Here is a 21,244-nt window from a genome sequence, read left to right on the forward strand (position 1 = left end):
AAAACCAGCCCCTATCTGCCACAAATCAGGCTTTTTGTCTCACACAATTTGTTCCACAATGTTTTCAGAACCTCTGAACAGGAAGCTTGATTAACAGTTTTACCTGATGGTACGAGCTGCAAATGCACTACGAGTTGACATTTTCATCTGTTTGGGAAGTTGATGATGTCGAGAACAAGGTTTGTCATCAATTGACATTTTTCACCTTTTTTGAAAGGAGGAAACCACTCTAACATTTCGGTTTTCCCATAGTGTTGTCCTTGTAAACCTTGTTAACATGACAACAGTTTCTGTGTAATTTTTTCCTGAGCAGGAAACAAAATTTCACAGCTGCCAGCTGCTCTCTTAAATTGGCCATCACAAAAAATAAGGTTCAAGCAAAACTGCTTTTACGAATGGGGTGCACTAATCAGAGTGAGTTGCTCAATGCTCACCTAGTGGGGAAAATGTGTACTCCAAAAACTCCACTCAGACAAACTCAATTATGGTTTATGGAGCTGGGGTGGGGTGGGGGGCAACCCTTTGTCTTTATAGTTCAATTTTAACTTGCATAGATTTCCTGGTGGTGTAATGGTTAAGTACTTAGTTGGTAACCAAAATCTCAGTAGCCTGAACACATTCAGGAGTTATAAAGGAAAAAAATCTTGGTAATCTGCTCTTGGAGACTTCCTCTTAGAAAGCCCTTTGGGTCAACTGGACTGGGGCAATTTTTAGTTGGAGTTTCTTATGACCTTGTCTATTTCATCTTTTGCTATGGGCCTATTAAAATTCTTAATGTCCACATGTATTAATTTGGGGAGAAAATCATTTTCCAGGTATTTTTTAATGTCCTCCAAATTAGTAAATTTTTGGGAATACAGTCTTTTGTAGTACTGCATAATAAATATTTTTATTTCATTATGATCTGTTGTAACTTCACCTCTTTCATTCCTAATTCTGGATATTGATGTTTTTCCCTTTTTTCTCTTTTCATTTAAATATAACATTCCATAAGTGAACTAAAAATATATTCTATACTTATGTGAACACTTATGCCATAATCCTATGAATATATTTCCCCACCTGTGAAAGTTTGTAAGCCAGTCACTTCATGCCTTTATCCTCCCAATTTGGGTTATCCAATTTCTATACTTCCCCCTTACATCAACCCAGTGGTCTGAGGAAACAATCATATTCTTTGATGTGATGAATCTTCATTCCAGTTGTAACCTTGTGAAGTCCGCACCCATAAGCAAAGTCAACTAAGGACAGGCCATCCTTAAAGTCAGCAGCAATATGCACCAGTTCACAGGCCCAAATATCTTCTCTTCATCTGGTTGGGTTCTGGTCAACTCAATGTGGGCTGCCTCACTTAGCTTCACCAGGGTGCCATTGGATGTCTTGCCTTTTGAACATGAGCCCCGTCATAAACTCTCAACAAATCTAGCCTCCTTGTGCTAGGTCATGAACTTCAGACTTGTCAACCCACTCTCATTTTCTTCTCTAGTTCCTGTGAACCATGTCTTCGAGAGTCAGTGACCAGACTCAATCCATCTCTTTATTGCTGCATTTCTCTCACTTCCACTCAAGAAATAGATCCAGGTGGTCACCTAGCAAGCATTTCAGTCTGCCCACAGGCTCCCTTCAATGTTCAGTCCTACAGAGGATAGTTTCTTCATGATTCAAGATTTTTCCAGATGCAAGCCCAAGTCACTAGTTCAAAATTCAAAAGTCCAACAAGTTCCTTTTCTTTCTCTTCAATCTGTCAACAGCCCCTTAGGGAAGTCTCTTCACCTTAAAAAATCCTGAGCACTCAAGACACTGGGTGGGACTTAGCTTTTCAGAGCCTTCTTTGCAGGCATGTTGTAAACCCATTTAAAGATCAATTTTAATGATTCAAGGCAAGTGAGCTTACAAGTTCTCTATGTTCATACTTCCCAATAATCATTTATATCAATCATTATATCAACAATAATAAGAAGGAATCAGTATAAACAAAGTAGAATCAGACACTAAACTCAATTCTTAAAACAATCAAGTTCAATCCTTATCTAACTTAATCATTATCTGTCAAGAGTAACCAGCCTCTGACAAAATCAGGGGGTCCGTAGGCACAGCTGTATGGCGATAAAACATAAAGATTATTGTAGAGTCATAGAGAATCAGAGAGATAAGAGAGAAGATAAAATAAAGGAGTCAGACACATTTCATTGTAGCATGCTCACTCCCTGGATGGCCATGATCTCAACAGCCAGATCCTCACAGAGAGCGGGAAGATAAGAGCAGAGGAGAGTGAATATATTGCTAACCAAGACTTATATATATTTAGAGGTTTACAAGCCCCCCTAATTACAGGTAACTACATATATCATAGGAAGGAATAGTACCATAGACAATGCAGCAGTGGGAGGGGGGTAAGCTAGGGGTGTACATGAAATAAGAAGAGGAGGGATTAGGAGTACACAGTGAACAAATGGGCAGATCCTAGATTCAAGATGGCAGCCTCACCTCAGTTGTCCTTGAGTGGCCTTGACCTTTACTCTGGGCTCTCCAGGTAAACAATCACTATCCTTATCAGTAGGGTGTGAGCCCCCGTTATGGTGCAACAGACAATAGTCTGATTCCCTGGATAGCTGATACCTTCAGGGAGATAACTTCTAAGCAGCTTGCTTCTGAGTGTGCTACTATCATTTACCATGTGTTGCAAGCAGTGTCCTAGGTCTGACATATATTTGGGGGAGACTAACAGAGGAAAAGCCTTTTTGTATCCCACAGTTATTTAAACTATTCCATTGATAAGAAGTATGACCTTAGGGTTCTGGCTTTATTGCCTCAAGCCAGGGTGGGACCTTCTGTCAGCCATTTTAACCTCAGTCAGCTATTTTCAATAAACTTCTCTGAGAAAGTCAAGAGAAAATTTTGTCCCCTGAGCTCAAAATATACATTAATTACATTCATTTTGGCCATTTCCAACAGTAATAATCGAAGACAACAACAACAAATGATCAAAAGTTTAACTTCCCACATTGCTTCCAGAATACAACATGGTAAATTACATGGTCATATCTGACCTCTAGCAAGCCAAAGAAGAAAAACAACCTGAGCCAGGTGTCAAACAACCATCCACCCTCCATCTTTATGATTTGCTTCTCTAGTACCCCACTCCCAAGGTACCATAATGTGTTAGTCTGGGTAGACTAGAGAAATAAATTCATAGACACTCATTTTTATAGCAAAGAGCTTTATATAAAAAGTACCATATATACTCTTGTATAAGCCAAATTTTTCAGCACATTTTTTTAGGCATCTTTTGTAGTAAAATTAGGTGCCTCGGCTGATGTTTGGGTGACTTATACCCAGGTATATACGGTAATTGTACATTAAGAAAACATCCCAGCCCAGTCCAGCACAAGTACCTAAGTCCAATATTAGCCCATATGTCCAGTACTAGTCTGTAGTTCCTCTTCAGAATCACTCAACACATGCAATGAAACCGAGTGCAGGAAGATCACAGGCTAGTGAGTGGAAATTCTTGTGGACACAGTGGTGGTGGAACATTTTAGTGCTGGTGTGGGTCTCCATGTGATTTCTCCAGCTCCATGGCTCTGGCTGCCATCAGTAGAGCTCCATGTGGCTTCTCAGCAGGAATGTCTTGCAGGGAGTGAGTGTAGTCCCACCTGCCTCCAGTGAGCTATATATCTCCTTAACGCCTCCAAATGAGGTCATCGAATTGCACCCCAACTGACAGGCTAAACTCTACTCTTTAACTCTTTAATAGTGTCAGGTTGACAACAGATTATGTAACCACCACAAATTGCTCTCATGAGTCTCTTCTGTTCCTTGAGATTTTATAATTTGACTACTGTAGGTCTTGATGTGTTTGGGATGGGGGTTGGAGGTAGTCTCTGTTTCCTGAATAGTTACCATCTCCTCCTTTGTGATATTGGGGAAATTTTCTTCCAAGTGTTCCCTTACTATTTTACTGTGGGATTATTTCTTTCTTCCTGTTCAGAGATCTCAGTAATTAAAATCTATCTGTTTCATGGAATCCCACATCATCCTCAGGTTTTCTTCAGATTCTTTTGCTTTTTTGTTTCTCTTGTTTGCTGAATTCTGCTTGCTTATCTTAAAGATCACTGTTTTGATTTTCCATCTCTTCTGTTCTATTGTTGAGATCATTAACCTTTTTAATCCATGCCTGCTATGTTATTCCATAACTCTTGTACTACCCTACAAAGTGAGGATTCTAATGTCTCTATTTTGTAATAGTTTTCAGGATTGATCCCCTAATTTCCTCTACAGCATTAAACAGTACGTCAGACATTCTTTCACTTTCACTTTCAAGGGTTGGTTCTTCTGTGTAAACCAATAGGTTTAGATGATCTTAAGTAATTGACTTTTGTTACTCTGGATGTTTTTATGGTAGCAGCTGCTGTTGACTGTTGCTTGTGTCTCATCTTGGGTCGGCTGATGGTAGAGCATAATCTTCTAGTATGTGGGAGTGGGGTCTGGCTCATTCAGTTAAGGGAGGATAAGATAGGTGCTGGAAAACTTATTGTGTGTGGAGGAGAAGGATGTGTTAGTTGGGTGAATAGGATGACTAGGGTTTGGGTGCTGGGTTTTAAGTGGTGGTCTTAATCATAGGAATCCTCTTAGGTATTGTAACTTTTAATGAGTTGGAGAACAGGGTTATGGGAGAAGTAATTTTACTTGGTAAGTTAGAGGCTACTGTGTGATGCTGAGGTGGAGGAAAGATGTTCCAGCGATTATCATTTTTGGGATAACAGAGGGGTATAATGAATCTATCAGAGTCCCTTATTGACCCTGTGAATTATGTAGGGAGAGTGAAGTCTTCTGTTATTGTGCTTATTACAATGGATTCCTGCACAACCCAAAACTATCTGTTTCTTATGTGTGGTCCTTGGGTGTAAATAGGCCACTATAGTGGATACCCCAGGAGAGAAGGGCTTCTGATCAGAAGGCAAGAAATCCGCTGAGAAACAGGGAAATGCCGGGTTCTATTTCCTCTGGCAGGGTGAAGAGTTTTGTGTTTTCTTTCTCAAAACAAAATGGGCACAATTCTACCAACTGCACTGTGGATTCCAGCATTTCTCTGTTTCTAGTATGCTGGATCTTTCTCCAACTATCTGCAGAACTACCAGGGGAGGGAGCTGGACCATGACTAGAAATTATCACCAATGGAAACTCTACTCTACAGGCCACCCCAACTTCTGATAAACAAGGCCTTCAGGAGTCCACGAGGCCATTTTTGGAATATCTTGAGGTATAGACTGTCCTTAGCTACTTCCCCATGCTGGTGAGCCACTAAATGGGGAGTAGGAGGGAAAAGGATGGAGCCAGGATTGATGGCCAAACTGACAAAGGAGGCAGAGCATGGGCAGGTGCTGTGCAAAGGGCCCGCACATGTGATGAGCACAGCTGTGCTCTTCATGAAGATCTGATGAAGAACCTTGGGGTGCTGTGAGACGCAATCTCACCTCCCAGTCCCCCAACACAGCTACATTACCTGCAAATCTGGTGTTCCAGACTGAACTTTTCATGAGGGTGACCCTAAATCTGCACCTTCTTCCCATGACTCCAGAAACGAATAAATTCCTTATACATTAAAAAACTATTAAATCTATATTAGTGAACTATTTTATTATAATTAATGTAAAGTGGCATGTTGGAATAACTATCTTCACATACTTTCTGGAATAAAAAAGCATCCACAAAGCATTTCTCCCAAAAATATATTCTACAATCTCCAATATCTAGGCATTACTTAAATAATACCTGATTAGCCATTTAAACATGTCCTGAGAATGACTACCTTTCCTGTCTTCTCATTAAATAAAGTGACATAAATTTTTATAGAGATTATATCTATAAAGTTCAGTCTGGCTTTCACTGAAATATTTCATTTCTGAGAGCCTTTAAATAAGACTTGTCAAAAGCAATAACATAAATGCTAGCTTCAATACTTGGCATAAGCTCACCATATTAAAAATGTTATATAGCTCAACAGTTTTATCTTCAAAATTTAGAATTATGATTTATCTTAATGTTTTATCCTGCAAAGGTAGAAGAAACCAAAATGTCTCTAAACTGAATTTGCACAGCCCTAAATATCACTGCAGAAAAACATTATTCTCATGTTTGACACAGCTTTATGGCAACAATTTAGCTGAAAAAAAAGTGTATCTTTTATGGCACATTCACTTCAGAGAATTAGATATGACTTGTTTGTTTCATGCTGGGTGGTTGTTTTTTTTTAAGTTTTTATATTTTATGGAAATTTTCTAGTAATAATGCTTTATCATACAAGAAGATATAATAAACCGGGTTAAAGTCACATCTTAGAAAAGGCAATATTGGGTTGGGAAATCTATAGGAAATACTTGTGAAACATGGAACAAATTTCATGTAATGTCATGAGAAAAAAATGTTAAAAGAAAATATAAGTCATTTATGAGATCATCAAATCAACTTTAAGCTGCACAACAAATATAGCTACTCTTCAGTTATTAACAATCCTGTTACCCAACATTTCAAATTAACAATATTAAAACATCTACTATCTGCCTATTTTGCACATTAATGCTATATGACAGGGTGTAACAAACTCCAAGGTGCAAGGCGAGAGTAGCACTATCTGTGATGGCTAAGGATATTTGTCAACCTGGTTAGGCCACGATTCTCAGAGGTATGGCGTTCATGTTATGCTACAATCTGTTATGTGATGGTGTAGTTATTTTCCATCTTGTGGTCTGACGTGTCCATCCTCCATTTTCATATAACACATTTTTAATGGCCAAAGAATTTAGTTTGAGGAGCCTAACCATATTGATAAGTAAGGTGTTGGTGTCCTCAGATATAGAGATAACCATTAATAATGTTCCCTACTCATTTCTACCCTTACACTGAGGCTTCATTAGGTACATCACACAAGAACACTGGCTTTCTCTGTACCTCATGCAAGCACGGGGAGAGACAATGCTGAGGCTGGAGCTACCTCAGAGATGCATTCTACTTTCATTTTGAATTTACTTTTTTATGTGTATGGTCACTAGAGGAAGGATTTTAAGACCTTGCTTCACAAGAATTCTGCCACTGTCTTATTTTCTTTTCTCTCTGTGGGGACTTAATTGATGTTTCCTTTCTTATACCTAAAAGCTTGCTAAAAGGAAAGGACAAGAAGATGATTCCTCTGGAGTCCACTGCAGTATGATGCATGCATCAGAATTGCAGTATAATACAAATTGCTAACACAATCAGCTATGAATGGAAAGGTTAGGAGGGTAAGACCATGTAGGGGCATTTCAGAAGAAATGTCTGGTGATCTACTTCCAAAATATGCCCCTTTCAACATTATGTGGGACATAGTTCTACTCTGGCACACACTAGTCACCACCTGTCAGAGTTTACCCCACCAATTATCTGTCACTTTGTTATACCATGGAGGCTTGCTGTGTTGGTGTGATGCTGGAAGTTATGTCACTGGTATTTCAAATACCAGCAGGGTCACCCCAAGTGAATAGCTTTCAGCAGAGCTTCCTAAGAACAGACCAGGAAGAATGTATAGGCTGTCTACTTAAGAGGGAAAACCCACTGAAAACCTTATGGATGGCATTTAAACATTGTTTGATAATGAAAACCTTCTAAGTGGAAGCAGAACATTGTCACAAATCGTGTCATAAGATGAGCTCTCAAGTCACACTGCACTCAAAGAACTGCCTGCTTAAAGAAAAGTCAGTCTTCATGATGTGGATGGAGTAAAGCCTGTGGGAGAAAAGTCTTCACTACTTCCATTTGTTGATGGGACACTACTAGGAAAATGGTAAGTCATCAAAATGCAATGGAATTTATAAAAATCAATATTCTGGTTGCTAGTGAACTGAAGTGGACTGGTATTGACCATTTTGAATCAGCAAGTCATGTGGTTTACTGTGCTGGGAACAACAGGTTCAGGAGGAATGGCATCACGTCCACCATCAAAAGGACATTTGAAGATCTATCTGGAAGTCCCATGGTGTCTGTGATGAGAATTCCAGAACACTGAAATTGTGCTCACGAGGACCTTGTACATGGATTGAGAGGCCATTGTGTAAATAGAACAAGAGAATACTGCATTGTTTAAATTCTAGAAGGGTGTGTGACAGAGTTGTATCCTCTCACCACACTTAATCTGCACGCTGAGAAAAGCATCAGAGAAGCGGGATTATATGAAGAAGAATGTGGCATCAGGATTAGAAGAAGGACTATAAACAACCTGTTTCACCGGATGACATTTCTTGCTGAAAGTGAGAACTTGAAGAACTTGCTGATGAAGATCAAGAATGGGAGCTTTCAAAGTAAAATCCTTGCTTTTCAAAACCCTAGAGACCCTGTGTACCACATTCACCGAATGGAACTAAGTTCGTGATGTCTTGGCTGCTGCTACCCTGAGCATTGATAGTAGATCCAAGCACGAGAAAATCCTTGAGCATTCATCTTTTCATCCATTGGTCCAGTTGTGAAGATTTTGTTTATTTTTCATTAAGTTGTAATCCATACTGAAAACTGCAATCCCTGGTCTTCATCAGCAAGTGTTTCAATGACTCCTCACTTTCAGTGAGCAATGTTGTATCATCTGCTACATTTTTCTTTATATAAACCAACTTCTCTGATTATTTGCATAGAATCCTGATTGAATATGACAAGAGGATACGATTTTTTTGCATACCTTCCCATATTTTAAACCATGAAATCTTCCTTTTTTCTGTTTCCACAACTGTCTCTTGATCCATATGCAAGCTATCCAGGAGCACAATAAAGTATTATGGAATTCCCATTCGTCTCTTGGTTACCCAAAGTTTGCTATATTCCATATAGTCCAATGCCTTGGCATAGTCAGTAAAACACAAGTAAATAATTTTTGGTATCACACACTGTCAGCTAAGATCCAGCTGACATGAGCAATTATGTCTTTGTTCAAAGTCCTCTTCTGAATATGGGTTGAACCTCTAAACTTGTCAATGTATTACAGCAACTGCTTTCGGATCTCTAGCAAAATTTCATTTTCATGTGATATTGTTCTATAATTAGCAAATCCTGTTGAGCAACCTTTCTTTGGAGTGGGTACAAATATAGATCTCTTCTAGTCAGTTGGCCAAGTAGCTGTCTTCCAAATTTCCTGGCATACATGTGTAAGTGCTTCCAGTGCTTCATCAGCTTGTTGAACCATTTCAATGAGTATTCCATGAATTCCTGGGGCCTTGGTTTTGGCTAATGCTTTCAATGCAGTTTGGACTGCTTCTTTAGCTATTATGGTAGTTATATAATCGTTTGTCAATTTGAGGATTAAGGGTGTATGGTCGATTCTAGCCTGTCAATCAGATAATAGCCAATGAGGCTTCTGTGTGGGCATGGCCTTCTCCTGAGAATTCTGGGAACTCCTGTATTTCCTCCTGGGAGGCAGGAGACATTTCTCTCTCTCTGCTGACTTCCTGCAAGACATCCCTGAGGAAAAGGCACAAGGACCTACTCTGATGCAGGCCTGGGAATTGGAGGAGCCACTTGGAGACCCCGGTCAACCTTAAGATGCTTCTACCGCCACTGACTTTGCACCCACTGGCCTGTGATCTTCCTTCATTCAGCATCACTGCATGTGTTTTATGAGTCTGAAAAGGACTTCATAGATTGTTATTGGACCTATGGGCTAATATTGGACTTACGGACTTGATCTGGACTGAGCTAGGATGTTTTCTCAATATTCAACTGCTCTTATATATAAACTTCTTTCTTATACACAGGGGTCTCTATGGATTTATTTCTCTAGTCTACCCAGACTAACACAGCTATCATTGGTTTTGCTCATAATCTACCTCTTGAAGTGGTGGAATGACAACCACTCCATATTGGTACAGTGACTCTGTGTATTTGCTCCATCTTACTTTGGTGACTTCTGCATCATTTGTTATTTTTCTCACGGAATCTTTCAATATTGAAAATCAAGGCTTGAATTTTTTAGTACTTTTTGCTTAAGATATACTGAGAATGTTCTTCCTTTGGTTTTCTAAGTCTAGGTCTCCATATTTCATTATAATATTTGACACTGTCTTCGCAAGCTGCCCTTTGAAATTTTCTATTCATTCTTTCTTCAGTTTACTTTAGCTATTATCCAATTAAGATAAAATTTTATCAGTTTCTGTGACATCCACTTTGATCTTTTCTTTCTCTCCTGTCTTTATAATGGCCTTTTGCTTTCTTCGAGAATCATGTTCTTGTTGTCTTCCTATAGCTCATCAAGTGTATTGTCATTAGTGGGAAATGTGTCAAATTTATTCTTGAGGTGTACTTGATATTCTCGTGGGACATACCCAAGGTTATATTATGGTTCTTGGGACTTATTTTAATTTTCTTCAGCTTACCTGAATCTACATATGAGCAATTGATGATCTGTTCCACAGTCAGCCCCTGGCCAGGTTTTAGCTGTTGCGATTCAGCTTTTCCATTTTCGCTCTCCAAAAATGTACTCAATTTTATTTCTGTGTATCCCATCTGGAGAAATCCATATACAAAGTTGCCCTTACTTTTCTGAAAAAAGGTATTTGCTATGAACAAGTTATTGGCCTTGCAAAATTCTATCATGTGATCCCCAGCTTCATTTCATTCAGCAAGTCCTTATTTCCCAACCTCTTCTTTGTTTCCAACTTGTGTATTGCAATAGCTGGTAATTATCAATACATCTTGATTACATGGTTAAACAATTTCTGACAGAAATTTCTGGTAGAATTATTCAATTTCTTCATCACTAGTTTTTGTGCTTGGTGTAGACATCTGAATAATGGTTCCATTAATTGGATTGTCTTAAAGGCAGATGGATATAATTCTATCACAGATAGCCTTGTACTTGAGATTGATTTTGAAATGTTCTTTTTGACAATATATACAAAGCCATTTTTCTTGATTGCGTTATTCCCAGCATATTAAATAACTTGGTTTTCTGATTCAAAATGGCCAATACCAGCCTTTTCCAGCTCATTAATGCCTATGATATTGATCTTTATGCATTCCATTTCATTTTTGGTGACTTCCAAATTTTCCTAGATTCATATTTTGCATATTCCAAGTTCTGATCATTAGCAATTTTTTTGGTAACTAAGTCATGCCCCATCAACAAGAGAAGAGCTGAAGGCTCCATTCCTATAGATTTTACTCCATTCAAGTCACTATGGTCAACTCCACTCCAAGAAAACTGTTCCTCCCTAGTCACATTTCAAGTGCCCTCAAACCTGCGGGACCCACCCTCTGGAATGATATCAGACGATGTTGCCCTTCCATTCATTAGGCCTTCTATATCTGAGCATATCTTAAAGTTATGCTTACGGTTTGCAGCTGCTACTGTCTCCAAAGTGGGGAGCCAAGTCCTTCTTAATTGTCTGTTCCTAGTCTGGAAGCTCCTGTGTAGTCTGTTCCTTTTGGGTGGCCCTACTGGCATTTGAAATACAAGTGACATAGTTTTCAGCATCACAGCAACATCTAAGCCACCATAGCATGACCAACTGACAGACAAGTGGTACAAGTTGTGCACAGGTAAATATTACTATATACATGTTTTATATTGTTATATTTACCTGGGGTTATTTATATATCATAATAGATCATCTATAACCACGAATCGCCTAATGTCCATTTTATCTTGTAATAGTAAAGTCATTTCAGTTTCATCTTGGTTACTCTCTGCATATACTTCTCTATCCTTTTAATTCCATTGTTTTTGTAAATATTTGAAATTTTTATCTCTTAGAAGCAACACATGATTTCCTTTTTAAAATACAGTTTGGCGATGATACCCTTTTAATTAGGGTTGCTAGTTGGGTACATGTAAATTGCATAAATTAAATTTAAATACACTCTCATACATTTTGTCTTTTCTGTGTATACTATCTGTGATATGTTCTGAACTACAAGTTTTGGTCCACTAAACCCATGGATTTGTGCAAGTTTGACCCAGTTCTATGTCTTTTTGGCTGCCACTTTGTATTCTATGTATTTAGTTGTTATATTTCTTAGCCCCTCCAAAAGGCAGTGGAGCAATTCCATTAACTTTACATTTCATTTTTCCATAAACTTTTGCAAGCTCTCTTGTATATTCAAGAGTTTGAATAACACTGTCAAATTGTAAGGTGATCTTTATATTTTTAGTTCTCCAATACAATAGCTTTTCAGTTCTCCCGGTTTAAATTTATTTCAGTATATTTTTTATCAGATTTCTTAGATGTGGTACAGGCTACTTGCATAGGTATATATTAAGCCTTCAAAGGTTCATATTATCTGTTGTATTGACAATAAAAGTGGAGCAACATTTTAAGCAATGGCCTTAGGCAGCAGGTGAGGCTATTCCAAATATTCAAATGCGAGATGACTGTGGCCCATGGACATATTTGATAAGGAAATTGTTGATGAACAGTGGTTCAAGAGTTGAGTATATCGTAAAGAAAGGTGTGTCGTGGGTTCACAAAACCATTCTCAGACTCAGCGATTCACTAGCAGAACTCACAGAACTTTGAAACTATTAAAATCACGGACTGAGTTTATTACACTCAAAGGTTGTTGCTGCCGTTAGATGCTCTCAAGTCCTAATTCACCCCATGTAGCAAAGTAAACTGTTCCATAGAGTTTTATAGAATCTTTATAGGAGTATATCACTAGGTCTTTCTACTGTGGAGCAACTGCTAGCATACAGGTCTATCTTTTGATGTTTCAATACCAAAATATTTCACAATAGAAAATTTTATCATTCCTCATTGCTTTCAATGATTTCCTGGTTACTCAAATTATTCTCATCCTTGCTGGCTCACATAGTTTGTGACTGGCTGCTAACCTTAAGGTTAGTGGTTCAAACTTACTCAGAGGCTTGGTCTGAGAAAGATCTGTTCAACTGATTTCACAAAGATTTTGCAAAAGGCTATGGATGACAGTGAAAGCCTGAAATCCATTTCCAGGGTCCCCATATGGATTAAGTCTCTGGTGAACCCCCTCACACTATGGACGAGGGATGTGAATGACTTTTCTATCTCGCAGAGTGCATGGTAGGGTGGTAGATTGCTACAGAGGTTGTTAGTTTAAAATCTGACACATTGGTATGTGATGTCTCTTTTGAAAAACTATATGTTGTTCCAGATTTTATTATTTTCTGCTTTCTTTTTTATTGTAGTTTTTTTGTTTCATTCTGTGATTTTTATTGGTTTCATTGCCATTGTTTGGTATGTTTACTGCATATGAAATACAGGATCGGTAAATCTATAGAGGTAGTAACTGAATTAATGGTTTCCTAGAGGCATAGCAAGTTAAGTTGATGGAAAATGGGTAGCTAACAACAATGAGTACATGAAAGAAGAAAATACCCCATAGTTGGTTGTGGTGAGGATTTCACAGCCTGTTTAATATGGCTGAACTATTACATTCAAATGATATTTGAATTATATTTCAATAATGCTGTTTAAAAATTTTTGCTGCTTTTGTTAGATGCCAACTCATAGCAACCCTATGTGCCATACAATGAAGCACAACCTGATCTTGCATCACCCTATCAATCTTTGAAGTGCTTAAGCCAATTGTTGCAGCCACTACACCAACCCATCTTATTGAGGGTCTTCCTCTTTTTTTGCTGAACCTCGACTTTACCAAGCATGATGTCTTTCTCCAGGGAGTGGTACCCCCTAACAACATATCTAAAATATGTGAGACAAAATGCTAGCATCTTTCCTTTTAAGGAGAATTCCTTTTGCTCCGGTTTCAAGACAGATTTATTCATTCTTATGGCAGTCCATGTTATTATATTTAATATTCTTCACAAAACCCTAATCCAATGGCATCAATTCTTCTGAGGTCTACTTCCTTCATTGTCCAGATTTTACATACTTGGGAGATGTTTGAAAATACCATTGGGTCAAATGTACCTTTCTTTCTCAACATCATATCTTTGCTTTTTAAAACTTCAAAGAGGTTTCTGGCAGCACATTTATTCAATGTAACACATGTTCATGACTGCTTCTTCCATGGTCACTGACTGGGGACTCAAACAAATTTAAATGCTTGACACCATCCATGTCTTCTACATTTATCATGAAGTTGCTTGTAGTCTCGTTTGTGAGAATATGTATTTTCTTTATGTTGAGGTGAGATCCCCACTGAGGCCTGGCTCACTATTCTTCACCAGGAAGTTCTTCGAGTCTCCCTCTCTTCAGTAATGCAAGGTTGTGTCGTCTGCACACAGCAGGTTCTTATGAAGTCTTCTTCTGATTCTGTCATCACAGCCTCCTTCATATACTTCTCAGTATATGGAATGAACAAATACAGTAAAAGCAGAAAACCTAATGCACATATCTCCTGACTCTAAACCACACAGTATACTCTTATTCTGTTGGAACGAGTGTCTATTCTACATATGTGAAGGAAATGCATAAGCACAAGTAAAAGTTCCTGATTTTACAGTTATCCATAATTGGTCATTATCTTCACAAATGAAGAACTTTTAATGGTCAATAAAATGCCCTGGTGACATAATGACAATATTGGCTGCTAACTTCAAGGTCCACAGTTCAAATTCATCAAGGTAAGGTTATTTCCCCCCAGACATATTTATAGTTTCTGAAACCCTGGATAGGATTCCTATGTGTCAGAAATAATTCAATGGCAGGGGATTTGACTTTGGTTTGGTGATTCTGTGTGTGGAGCAAAGATCCCTCTGGCATCAATAATGGTATACCTTGCTTCAAGTCCCCTTGTGAGTCTGAATTCAGTTTCTGGTAGTTCCCTATTGATATATTGCTGAAAGCATTTTTTAAAATTATCTTCAGCATAATTTGAATTGCATGTTACATTAGCTGTATTCTTTGATAATTCTGTACTCTGTTAGATAGTTTTCTTTGGACCATGCACAAATAAGGATCTCTTTAGTCAGAGGACCAAGTGGTCTCTCCCAGATTTGTTTGTTTATTTTTTAAGCATTTCATTATGAATTATGTGAAGGATTACCAGAGAAGATCATCACTTTTATAGTCAACAATCCATACACATATCTTTAAACTCACCCATTAAAGCCCCTTGATGTGTGATCACTCATTCAACTTTTCCTTTGCGTCTCCTGTTTCTTTTCATCCTTCTTCCCCAGCACCTGACCTTTGTCACGGGGTGAATACTATCCTTTTGATCTGAAATGGTTGATTATTATAACATGGGGGTAAATTCTGTTCCAAACCTGTAGAGTGCCTAAGGGCCATAATCTTGGGTTTTTCTAGTCTCTATTAGACCAATAAATTTCTTATCATAGACAGGTATGTGACATCAGTGTTGTAGCATTTCTGATGCCAGTCAGTTGCCAGTGTACTTGTTTTTCAGTGCAGCACGGTCTTCTTCATTTATTCAATCCCTTCCATTCTTTATTATTTTCAAAGTTCTTAAAATGGCTGAAGGCTGACAGATTTCTGGTACTGTGAAACTGTGTATCATTTCCATCTTTTTTATGCTCCTTATGCCACTCCATATTTTTGTCCATAGAACCCTTCAGTATTATAATTTGAGCTTGAATTTTTTTTCAAGTCTTCCCTTTAGTGTTCTAATATCAGGTTCTTGCATGTTTTAGTATGAAAAGAATTTTTGCCTTCTGGAACTGTCCTTTGAATCTTTCTCTTTAGAGCTTTTGCTTTATAATTTCTTCCATAGACGTTAGCTAATCTAAACTTGAGCAAAATTTAGTTTCTTTTGACATCTAATAGGGTCTCTTTGTTTTGGTTCTTTTAATGACCTTTTGCTTTGTGTCATCCCACACATCATTTAGTCTCCGGCCAATGTACAAAATATGTTGAGATGATCTCTAATTTCAGTTGAGATATACTCATAGCCATACTTTGGATCTCATGGACTAGGTTTAATTTTCTTCAGTTTCAATTTTAATTTGCATATGAGGAATTTATGGTCTGGCTAGGTCTTGTTCTGACTAATGATGTTGAGCTTCTTCATTATTTCCGCTCACAAATGTAACTGGTTTCATTTCTGCGTATCCTATTTGCTGAGGTTCATAAATTGACAAATGAGTGTTGGTCATAAAAATCACAACCAAGAAAAGCCTGTGAAGAAGTTCTTTTCTGTGGCACATGGGGTACCTTGAGTTGGGGTTGATGCCACAGAACATAATAATGACAACAACTTGTTTGTTCTTTCAAATGAACTATATAATAAATTAATAATAAACTTCATAGTAAACCAATCCCCCAAACTACTAGAAAGCTCTTAGATAACTGTGAGGAAATAGGTACTGACATTATTCTTTGATATGTGTACAAAATGGTATCCCTCAATAAATGGAGATTTGGAAAAATACAATAAATCCAAGTTTGCTTCCTTTTGAAAATTTCTAAAATAATTCTAATTTTCTGAAAAAGCACTAGGTAATTTTGTAACTTTCAAAACTTATTTTTAGAAAGTTGTCTAAAGATATATATCCACAAATACGAGCTACCTATAGCATTGTTTGTATAATCAAATTACTAGAGAAAGACAATAGTTAAATGAACTATGCCACATGCCAGCTAGGGCAATAATGCAAATGTAAAGAGAATGAAATGGATGACTCTGAAATGACTTGCCAAATATATGGACACGCGGTAAATTTTTAAAAATGCTTGTTGCTTAACATTGTAATAGAGGATTTTTCAATCCATTAAATGAATTGTAGCATTATTGATTCTGCTTATGATTACTGTGCACTCAATGTGTGCCTGTCATTTCTAGTGTTAATGGTACAATGGTCAACAAGTCAAATATTTCTAATTTCTTATGAGTTCCATCCTCTTTGAGGGCTTTCATTTCAAGACAATATAGTGGACAGGATAAATTTTTAAATTTTATGATTGACCCTTATTAAAATAAAAACCCCGGTGGTGCCGTAGGTTAGGTGTGAGGCTGCGAATCATAAGGTTGACAGTTAAAACCCGCCAGCTGCTCTGCATGAGAGAGTGTAAAGGCTGCCTGTTCCCCTAAAACTTTCATCTCAGCAACTCTGTATGGGGTGCCTATGGGTCAGAAACATTTGAATGATAGTGGGTTCAGTTTAGTTTGGTTCTTGACATAAATGATCTCTGTTGCCAGTTAAAGGAATTATTGATTGAAATTCAATATCTTCCTTATATTTGTTCCTATTTGAGGATATTATCAAGTATGATGCAAACAAATCAATATGTGCATGTGAGTGGAGATGTGTGGATGTTTGGTCATACAAACGTATAAACACTCCAGGCAGGGAAAGAACGCGGGCTATTGCTACATCAATGGATACAATTATGCAAAACTCACCTTCTATAGACAAGCTATGTTGATGTTAAAATAATTTCACTTAAAGCCATCCCCTGAGAGCCCACAGTTGTCTCTGTCTCCAGGAAACTTGAAAAGTAACAAGCAATTCATCGCCCTTCACTGAGGGGGTCACCAAGCAAATGAGCATGGAGGCACGGAGGCCGTGCCTTCCAGCCTAGTTTGAATGGTTCCATCAAAAAGACCCTGCCACTGAATCGGCACCAGACGTTAGAACTGCAACTGCAGTGACATTTCTCTGACAGCACCTAAGGAAAAGATCACTTCTCAGGGAAATTTCAAAGCTTAGTAAATCGATTTTGAAAGCAAACACATGGTGAGGGTAAAATTTCCTTTTGTTTAACTCTCCTGCTGAATGAGTCAACATATATTGTAGGAACCCCACCAGAAGGGAGAGCTTACCCTTCCGAAGGAGGACCCCAAACTGCCATCTTGGTAGCATTTGGCTAAAATGAAAATTATGATTGCTTTTATTTAATGTTCTGTGTTATAAAAAGAAATAAGTTGCTTTCTTAAGAATTGGGATTATGTCCTAGTAGGTCCATAACTGTCTCAATTTCTACTTTATAATTAAGGGGGGGGAGTAAAAACTACTTCCAGTCGGGTGTAGGAGGCCTGTAGGGTGTGATCAAGGGTAATGTAACCAAGAGGGATTACTGAAACCCAAATGAAGACTAAGCATGATAGTGGGACAAGAGGAAAGTCAAAGGAAATAGAGGAAAGGGCTAGGACACAAAGGGCATTTATAGAAGTCTAAATAAAGGCATATACATATGTAAATCTATTTATATATGAGGATGGGGAAATAAATTTATGTGCATATATTTATGAGTTTAGTATTAAAATACCAGATGGACACTGGGCCTCCAATCACGTACTCGCTCAATGCAAGAATACTTTGTTCTATTAAACTGGCATTCTATGATGCTCACCTTCCCAACACAATCGCTGAAGACAAAGCGGGTGAATAAGCAAATGTGGCAAAGCTGATGGTGCCCGGCTATCAAAAGACATAGCATCTGGGGTCTTAAAGGCTTGAAGGTAAACAAGCGGCCATCTGGCTCAGAAGCAAAAACCCCACAGGGAAGAAGCACACCAGCCTGTGCGATCATGAGGTGTTGAAGGGATCATTTATCAGGTAACAAAGAACAAAAAAATCATAACATTGTAAATGAGGGGGGGAGTGCAGAGTGGAGAACCAAAGCCCATTTGTAGGCCACTGGACATCCCCTGACAGGAGGGTCTCGGGGAGGAGACTAGCCAGTCAAGGTGCGATGTAGCAACGACGAAACATACAACTTTCCTCTAGTTCCTAAATGCTTCCTGCACCCCCACTATCATGATCCCAATTCTACCTTGAAAGTCTGGCTAGACCAGAGGATGTACACTGGTACAGAAAGGAAATGGAAACATAGGGAATCCAGGGTAAATGGTGGTGTGACTAGTGGTGTGAGTGGCAATACTGGGAGGGTAGAGGGAGGGTGGGTTGGAAAGGGAGATCTACATATTACCTCCTCCCTGGGGGATGGACAACAGAAAAGTGAGTGAAGGAGAGACGTTGGACAGAGCAAGATACGACAAAATAATAATTTATAAATTATCAAGGGTTCATGAGGGAGGGGGGAGGGGGGAGGGAGGGGAAAGAATGAGGAGCTGATGCCAGGGGCTTAAAGTGGAGAGCCAATGTTTTGAGAATGATGAGGGCAATGAATGTACAAATGTGCTTAAAAAAAAAAAAGAAAAACTGCCTCCAGTCAATGCCAACTCATAGTCACCCTATAAGGCAGGGTAGAACTTCCAACAGGAGGGGGAAAATGCTTTACATAATATTCCCTTAAAACTTTTCTATTTCATTTTTAATCTTCGAAATAAAAGAAAATCACGTTTCCTACATGCTTCAAAACAAATTATTGTTCCCATATTTATCTGCAAGCTCCTCAAATTTTGAGAGCAAAACAAGAGTGTAACCTATTATTTAACAAACCAGGCTTGCTTGCTTTATGAGATGGTATTTTGTAAAAGAAAAATATTTCTGAGGGTGTTATAAAAGGAATAGATTCTCATCTCTTGGTGCCCTTATCACTGTCATAAAATTTCTTGGGGAATTTACATATTTCATAGTTAAATACTGTTCTAAAATTAAGTGAAAAATATAATTATGCTTGACTTCAGAAAGAGACCCTGAAAATTAGAACTGAAACATCATTTTGATGCATAAAGGCAAGTATATATATATACATACATATATATATATAATTGTCTTAGAGTGCTAAGGTACAACTAATGGAACAGTTATCTGAAGAATAAAAGTGGAAAGTTGATATTGACTAGTTTTCCTTTAAAAGAACAGATCAGAGATGCACAGTTTAATTATTAGACACTGTTCTATTTTGTATAAGCAGTAATTATATGCCCTACTATACATTCTTATTGAGTATTACATTGAATTTAAGTCAAGGTTATAGTAGTTATAGTTCTTCACATCTATGAAATATTTTGAAATACATTTGGGTCTATTTTATATGAGTGGTGAGTTGTTTCCATAATTACATACAATTCTGGAAAAAAGGTGGATGAGGTAAAATTATTTCATCGCCCTTTCATTTCCAAGAAAATATGCCCCCAAAAGATGAATTTTAATGCAATTAAATTGAAAGCCATGTCATTTCTGGTACTGCTCTGATTTGAGAAAAACCATGGAATTTATATTGGCACCCTTGTATTGTGCATTTGCATAATTTCTATTTAAATTTGTACCATAAGCATTGACTATGAGCTACAGGGTTGCTGTACAAAGCCAAGTATTGATTGTTATTTTATAATACATTTGTGACACAAACACTCTGCCCCATGTTTCTGTTTGGCAGGGATGCATGTTTAATTACTGTAGACAATAAAAAAGCACTCTGTATCGTCCACAAATTATCACAATCAGTAGGTAGCCTCGCTGAGAGCAGAGCAGAGAAGGGAGGTAGAATTGGAAAGCTACTTCACCAGCGAACCAGACCCAAGAAACCATGCTGTAGGTTGTGCTCTGAACTCCATGAGTAACAAAATGTGATCATTGTAATTCAGTTTTCAGTTATTCTAAGTTCTGAAACCACTATTTGTTCACATTCTAGGGCTTTTATTTATGGTAGTCTTTTTTGCTTACAAGTCTCTTGATTTATCAAGAGCGTAACATCTTTGTTCTGTGATCTCTCTACTTCAAGCAATTCTTGTAGATCTGTGTATCCCGAATAAATACACACCGAGGATCACATTAAGGAATCACGTTTGGAAATCATATAGTAAGGTTTTCAATATACTATTTTACCATGCAAGATGTGAATGCTATCATTTCAAAATTTCAATTGTTTCAATTATCAGTGGTATTGAAGAAAAATAATATAAACACAATTTTGATGACTGAAAATTCATCTATTATCAAGGTGATGCTAATGTCTTTTTCTGTTCGCCCATACTTCTATGATGGCACATTCCATTCTTGTGGTACTTTGGATTTAATTATTCATTATATTCATTGTATTTACTTTGATACATTCACTTACACAATGGCTAAGAAGTGCTGGGCAGGCAATAAAACATATTAAACAAACTGGGTTGAGTTCCAGTTGTATCTTTAATTGTTTCTGGTGATATTTTTAACACTTTAATCAATATCTTTTTATTTTTGTTTTCAAATATCTACAATGAGCATAATTAGTGTTAATGGTTGTTTATAAAAAAAGTATAAAGTAATATTTAGACAAGTCGTAAGCACTCAAGAAAGCGCTGCTTTTCATTATCTTTGGTTATCAATACTGGTCGTATATAAAAATCATACAAGATGTGTTATAGAATACCATTGTAGACATGAGGATACTGAAGTAAACATATAAAATTGCTATCTTCATGATGTTTCCTT

The sequence above is a fragment of the Echinops telfairi genome, unplaced genomic scaffold (assembly GCF_000313985.2).
Source record: "Echinops telfairi isolate 266 unplaced genomic scaffold, ASM31398v2 ScPeMD7_7473;HRSCAF=8511, whole genome shotgun sequence".
Lineage (NCBI taxonomy): Eukaryota > Metazoa > Chordata > Mammalia > Afrosoricida > Tenrecidae > Echinops > Echinops telfairi.